The 6,000-nt window shown below is 39.6% G+C and overlaps 1 long non-coding RNA gene across 2 annotated transcripts in view; it reads right to left on the minus strand.

Moving 5' to 3' along the window:
- The window catches only part of LOC114640150, a 77,629-nt gene that overhangs the window by 39,518 nt on the left and 32,111 nt on the right, over nucleotides 1–6,000 (minus strand). The window lies entirely within an intron of this gene.

Raw genomic sequence — 6,000 nt, forward strand, 5'->3', positions numbered from 1 at the left:
GGATCCACCCAAGTGCAGTCACCAAATGCAGACACTGTTTTGTATGCCAGGAAGTGCATGCTGACAGGAGACTAATATACCTGTCTCCTGAGAGGCTCTGCCAGAGTCTGACATATGCAGAGGCAGAGCCTCACAGCTAACCATTGAATTGATCATTGGGTTCCTCAATGGAGGAGTTAGAGAGAAGACTGAAGGAGCTGAAGGGGTTTGAGGTCCCATGGGGAGAGCAACGATATCAACCAACCAGAGCTCCCAGGGAGCACATGTGGAGGGACTCATGGCTCCAGCTGTATATGTAAGGGAGGATGGCCTGTTAGGCATTGGTGGGAGAGGAGGTCCTTGGTCCTGTGGAGGCTGAATGCCCCAGTGTGGAAGAATTCAAGGGTGGGGAGGAGGAAGTGGGTCGATGGGTGGGGTCATACCCTCATAGAAGCAGCAGGAGTGGGGAAGGGGTAAGGGGTTTCTGGGGGGAGATGGGGATAGAGGATAACATCTGAAACGTAAATAAATAAAATATCCAATAAAAAAGAACATTAATAAAATAAAACAAGGTAGAATGAAATACATAATAGTGAAAAATATTCATCAACAAGAGAAAATTAATTATTCATAACCTCACATTCTACAGATAATTAACAGGCTAATAGATTTTCCAGCTCTTTTGTATTTATGTGTTTTTCAAAAGCAGTATTTGTTCACCTAGCTCTTTCCATTGAGGCTACCCTTCCCCTCTCTTAGAATCACATTTTCTCCAAGTGTAGTTTTGTTTTCTATCAAGCATTCTACTAGGCAAATGTGACTGAGTTTATTTCTTCATCCTCACGCCGCTTCATAGACTGTCTGCAATTCACCCATGCAGACAGGTAATACGATTATCCCAGAGAGTCTTTGCACATATCACTCTTTCTTATTTTGGAATAAATTTTAATAAATTTAATCCCAGTGTCAAAATTTATGGGAACACTTCAAACATGTTTTTGCTCACTATCTTTATGGGAACTGGGTAGTTGTAGAAAAATCTTGATGCTGTACATAAAATACATTTCAGTGATATTGAATTGTTTTCATTTAAATACCCAAACTTTGGAACTTTATAAGAAAATTTGGGAAAAAAATCTTTTTAAAAATTGGGGGGGGTATTTATGTGTATGAGTGTTTGTCTAAATGTATGTTTGTGCAACATATGTGTGTATGTAGTCCCCACAGAAGCCAGAAGAGAATTTGAATCCTCTAGCATGGTAGTTACAGTCCTTAGCTGCCATTTGGGTGTTGGAATTGAACCCCAGTCCTCAGGAAGAGCAGCCAGGGCTTTTAACCTCTGAGTCATCTCTCCTGTGTCCAATAATGTTTTTAATGACATCATTAGAAAAGAATATAATACAGTTAAAACATAAAGCAATAAATCATCTGAATGTATTCAAATGTAAACATTTCATATAATAAAAATGCCACAAAAAGAAAATAACGCTTTCATGGTGGTGTAAGCTCGTAATAAGCACTCAGAGTCTTAAGCAGGAGGATCATTTATGAGGCCAGCCTAGGTAACACAATAACACCCTTCAACTCTGTCTCAGCAAACACACAAACAAACAAACAAACAAACTGATCAAAGTAGTCTGGGAGAAAATATCTGCTCCTGTATTATACAGGAGAGGTTAGCAGAGAAAAGTAAGAAATCATAAGTCAATAATAAGACAATAGAACAGAAAAACAGGTAGAGGTTATAAAAAGAAATCTATAACAATGAAACCTGATAGTTGTTAAATAGACAGGATGTTCAAGTTTATTAGTAATAAATATGCTATAAGTCAATTTCCCGGTTCACATCTTTCAAATTCATTAAAGTCAAGTTGAAGAATGTGAAGCATGTGGGATTCTCAGATGTTGATGACAAGAATGTAAATTGGTTCAAACCTGTTGGGAAGCACTTCAGCCAGCAACTGTTTACCTTAACAATGTACACTCTCAAAGCCAGGACATGTGTGACTCAATCAAGTGTCTAGTGGCAGGACATCTAGTGGAGGCAAACTTACAGGATCAGAGAGTCATAGCTTTGGTGCAGAAAAGTAGGTACCTCTTTAAATATTGTTCTCTAGATACTCCTTTTGCTTTAGCATGACCCAAGTCCTGATGTAGGAGACCGAAGAGCAGCAGCTGTGTGTGTGTGTGTGTGTGTGTGTATACTGAAAGTATTTTACCAAGGAGACACAGCCTTCTGGAAGCTATACTCCATCCTCACACCTGCTTCCTGGAGACATTGGACAACTTTAGGAGTGCTGTGAGTGGTCATATGGGATTTTAATGGGCTAGGCACAAATAAACTAATGGATAGAATCCCTCCAAGATTCAAAATTACTTTAGATTTTAGAATATTATCTTATTTGAAAGTGGGTTGTATCTGTTAGTCCTCCAGAATTAATGGTGGGCCTGAATTTCAATGACTGCTGTCCTTGTAGGAGCAGATGATAGACAAGGGGATAAACAGTGGGTGAGGCCCAGTGATGATGAAGACAGAAAACAGAGTTTTACAATCACAATATAAAGGATGTTTGAGTCCTCAGAAACAGAAAGTGGAAGAATGATCAGCCAACAGGCAGAGCCTAGCACTGCTCATACCTTGATTTCTATGTTTTCCTGAAGTTAGAGCAAAGACTTCCTATTGTCTAAGCCTATAGCTTTGGATAATTTGTTGGAGATATGCGAAGAAATCAATAAATGCCCAGTTGTTAAGAATGATATTCTAGTGGGAGGAAGGGTTTGCAGCAATTGGTAACTATGACAGTGGAATTGAATGGCTATTGCCAATCTACTTAAGATATATTGGCATTTTGGCAAAGAAAACCAGGAAAGCAATTTATTGTAAATTCAGGGGAAGCCAGGGAGCCTGTCTCTACCTCCCAGAAAAAACTCTTAGTAGAGAAAGCTGATCAGAGCCTTGGGGCCCAGTTGTCAGAGGAGAGCACCCTAACATATATTCAGCTCACAGGTAAGTATGTTTGCTCTGTGAAACTCAGGACCTCAAAGACACAAACTTCACTACTTCAAAAGAAAGAGGTTGGGCTCAGCACTTCCTGACACCAATCTTGAAACACCCAACTCCACAATAGCAGCTGGGAGAGGAGGAACGTAGACTCTTGGGGAAGTTTGCAGGCTGGTGTGGACATACTCTGTTCTGTTTATCGTAGTACAGTGAGTGGCAGGAGGCAAAGGCCAGGTGTCAGGTGGGTGGAATGGACGGTGTAGTCCTGATGTTCCATTTTACAACCCAGGTGCCCTAGCTGTCAGTGTCAACTCCAAGGGAACACAATAATCTTTATCTAGGAATTGCTTAGCTATTGGCTGGCTCAAGGCTAAGCCCCAACCCTAGGGCCAGCCCATATCTTGTGACTGATTCATGCTGAGTACAGAAGCTAGGTTTCTGTATCTCATTCTGGATATTCTTGAGAGACCTTTGCAGCGTCAAGCTCCTGTCTACAACAAACAGCTGCATCCCAGTTTAATCTTCCAGTGAGCCTGTACCTCTTACCCTCTTAAGGCATGACTCCAAGCACTAGCTACAAGCCTATCTCTGTCTCAATATCTGCTCTGAGAAAATCTAGCTAAGAGTGTGTATCACGGTCACTCCAAGGAATCTGGCTATTTGTGCCTGTTCTCAAGATTGGCAAGAATTTGTAGATCTCTCCTGCAGACCACACATCTGACTCCTCATTAACTGCTCCTAATTTCTCTGTACTTTGGGGCAGTTTTCCTAATGAATTTAAGAACATCTGACCATTAACAGCTCCATAAATGATTGTATTTGATATAGACCCCCTCCTGAGACTAAACTTTTCATATCAAAAGCCCTCTTAAATGTTGGGAACAAAGGGCTCTTAAGAGATTTCAGGTTTACAAAGGCACAATTATGTTGGAGATTCACGGGTTTAGCTTTTCCATCAAGATCCTTTTTTTATCAGTAGGTTTTAGATCCCAGGACTGAGAGCAGGCAGGTCATGGAGCATTAACTGGAAATAATGATGTGTTCTTGAGTGTCTCTGAAACTACTCCAAAGCAGATAGACACTGATTTAAAGCCCGTGGAACATTCAGTGTCTGCCAACCTCGTCCAATTAGATTATCTGGTAGTAAATGTGAACAGTTAAGTGATTCCTTCACACTACACAAAGAAACTTCTCACAGGGGGCAACATGACCCAGAGGGACCCAGCAGCCACGCCTCATCTCTTATCTGAAAGGCTTTGACAATCTGACTCCAGCTGGGGTAGAAGTGGTAGCATGCGAGGGAGAGCAGACACTGACCCGCACAGGCAACTTGTCCGGCCACAGCTGAGTTGGCTCATGTTATGTGACTTGTCCTGTTTGGTTGGTTGGTGTACAAACAGAAAGCTTGATTGTTGCTTTTTATGGAGGTGGAGTCACAGGAAGGGTTCATTTAACTCATTTCATACTTGACAAACCCAATGGATAATTAAGTCAAGATTGGGCTCAATTAACTTTCTGTGCTTTCTCGTTCCGATACCAAGTGCAGCTGAAGTCATAGAGGTTGTAAGCTTAGGGTTCTATATAAAATAATTTTATTCTGTGATATCATCAAGAAAGAAAAGTCAACTCACAGAATGAGAGAAAATGTTTCTAAATAATTTATCTGGTGCCAGACTAGTATCTAAACAGGAAGAACTCTTAAAGCTCAATAATAAAATTAAAAAAAAAAAACTAGTTGAAATAAACAAGCTATTGGATAGAAATTTATAGGAAGAAATTATTCAAGTAGGCAGTAAGTCTACAAAAGATGCTCAACAAGAGCCAATAGGGAACTTTAATTTAATCCACAAAGAATTACCAGTAGGATGTATGGATTGATGCAGGCAGAGGACCATACATCCACACACTAGGTACATTTTGAATTGCTCGTGAGATTATACGATGGAGCCACTGCTCTGGAAAATAACTTGGCTGTCCATCAGAAGGGTTAAGCATACATCTAGCATATAACCCAACAATCTGCTGCTGCATGGGACTTAGGAGAAATGAAGATGAATGTCCACACAAAATCTTAAAGAGAATTCCTCATGACAGAGTTACTTGAGAAGTCACCCAAAGTGAAAACAACTCAAATATCTACCAACTGATAGATAAGATATATCCACACAATATAATATTGCTTAACCATAAAATTTTAAAGTACTGATACATGCTACAATATGGAAGAGGTTTTTTTCTTTGTTTTCTTTTTATTACCTTTAGGATAATGCACCAAGCAATGGATTTGACGGTGATATGGGAATCATTATCTTCCCTGTTATTCTCTCCTATTTTCACTGAGCCTTTAATGTACATAATAGATAAGATAAAGAAGTTGTAAAAGGTCATATGTTTTATGATTTTTTATTTCTATGCAGTGTCCAAAATAGACTAATATACAGAAACAGAAAATAGATCCTAAATGCATAGCACCAGGGGATAGTAAGTACAAGATGCAATAAATGAGTATAAGATTGATTTTTCAAGTTATGAAAATGCTCTAAAATTAAGTTGTACAAGTCTGTAAAAATTTAAATTCTCCAAATCACACCTTTGATGAATGAATGTGGCATATAAATTTTACTCTAATAATAACAATGTTTTAAAGAAATAACTTTTTATTGTTTTCTCTGTTCTTTCTTCTTGTATGGAATTAGACTCTCCATTCTAAATCCTCTGGAGGATGGCCTGCACCTATACACATCTGTATTTAACTGCACTAGAATATGTTTTTCATGTGACCTAGCTGTCATGTCTGACAGCTCCTCAAATAGATAATTTGCAAGGATGGAAAGCACCACAGAAGTTCTTTGGTGATGATGACTTAGCTTTGTTAATACTTTTGCTAAGGTTTCTATGGCATTGAAACTCCCCTGTATGTCTGCTTTTATCTATCCACTATTCTCTCTCTCTCTCTCTCTCTCTCTCTCTCTCTCTCTCTCTCTCTCCCTCCCTCCCTCCCTCCCTCCCTCCCCCCTCCC

The sequence above is a fragment of the Grammomys surdaster genome, unplaced genomic scaffold, assembly GCF_004785775.1.
Source record: "Grammomys surdaster isolate TR1022 unplaced genomic scaffold, NIH_TR_1.0 125780, whole genome shotgun sequence".
NCBI lineage: Eukaryota > Metazoa > Chordata > Mammalia > Rodentia > Muridae > Grammomys > Grammomys surdaster.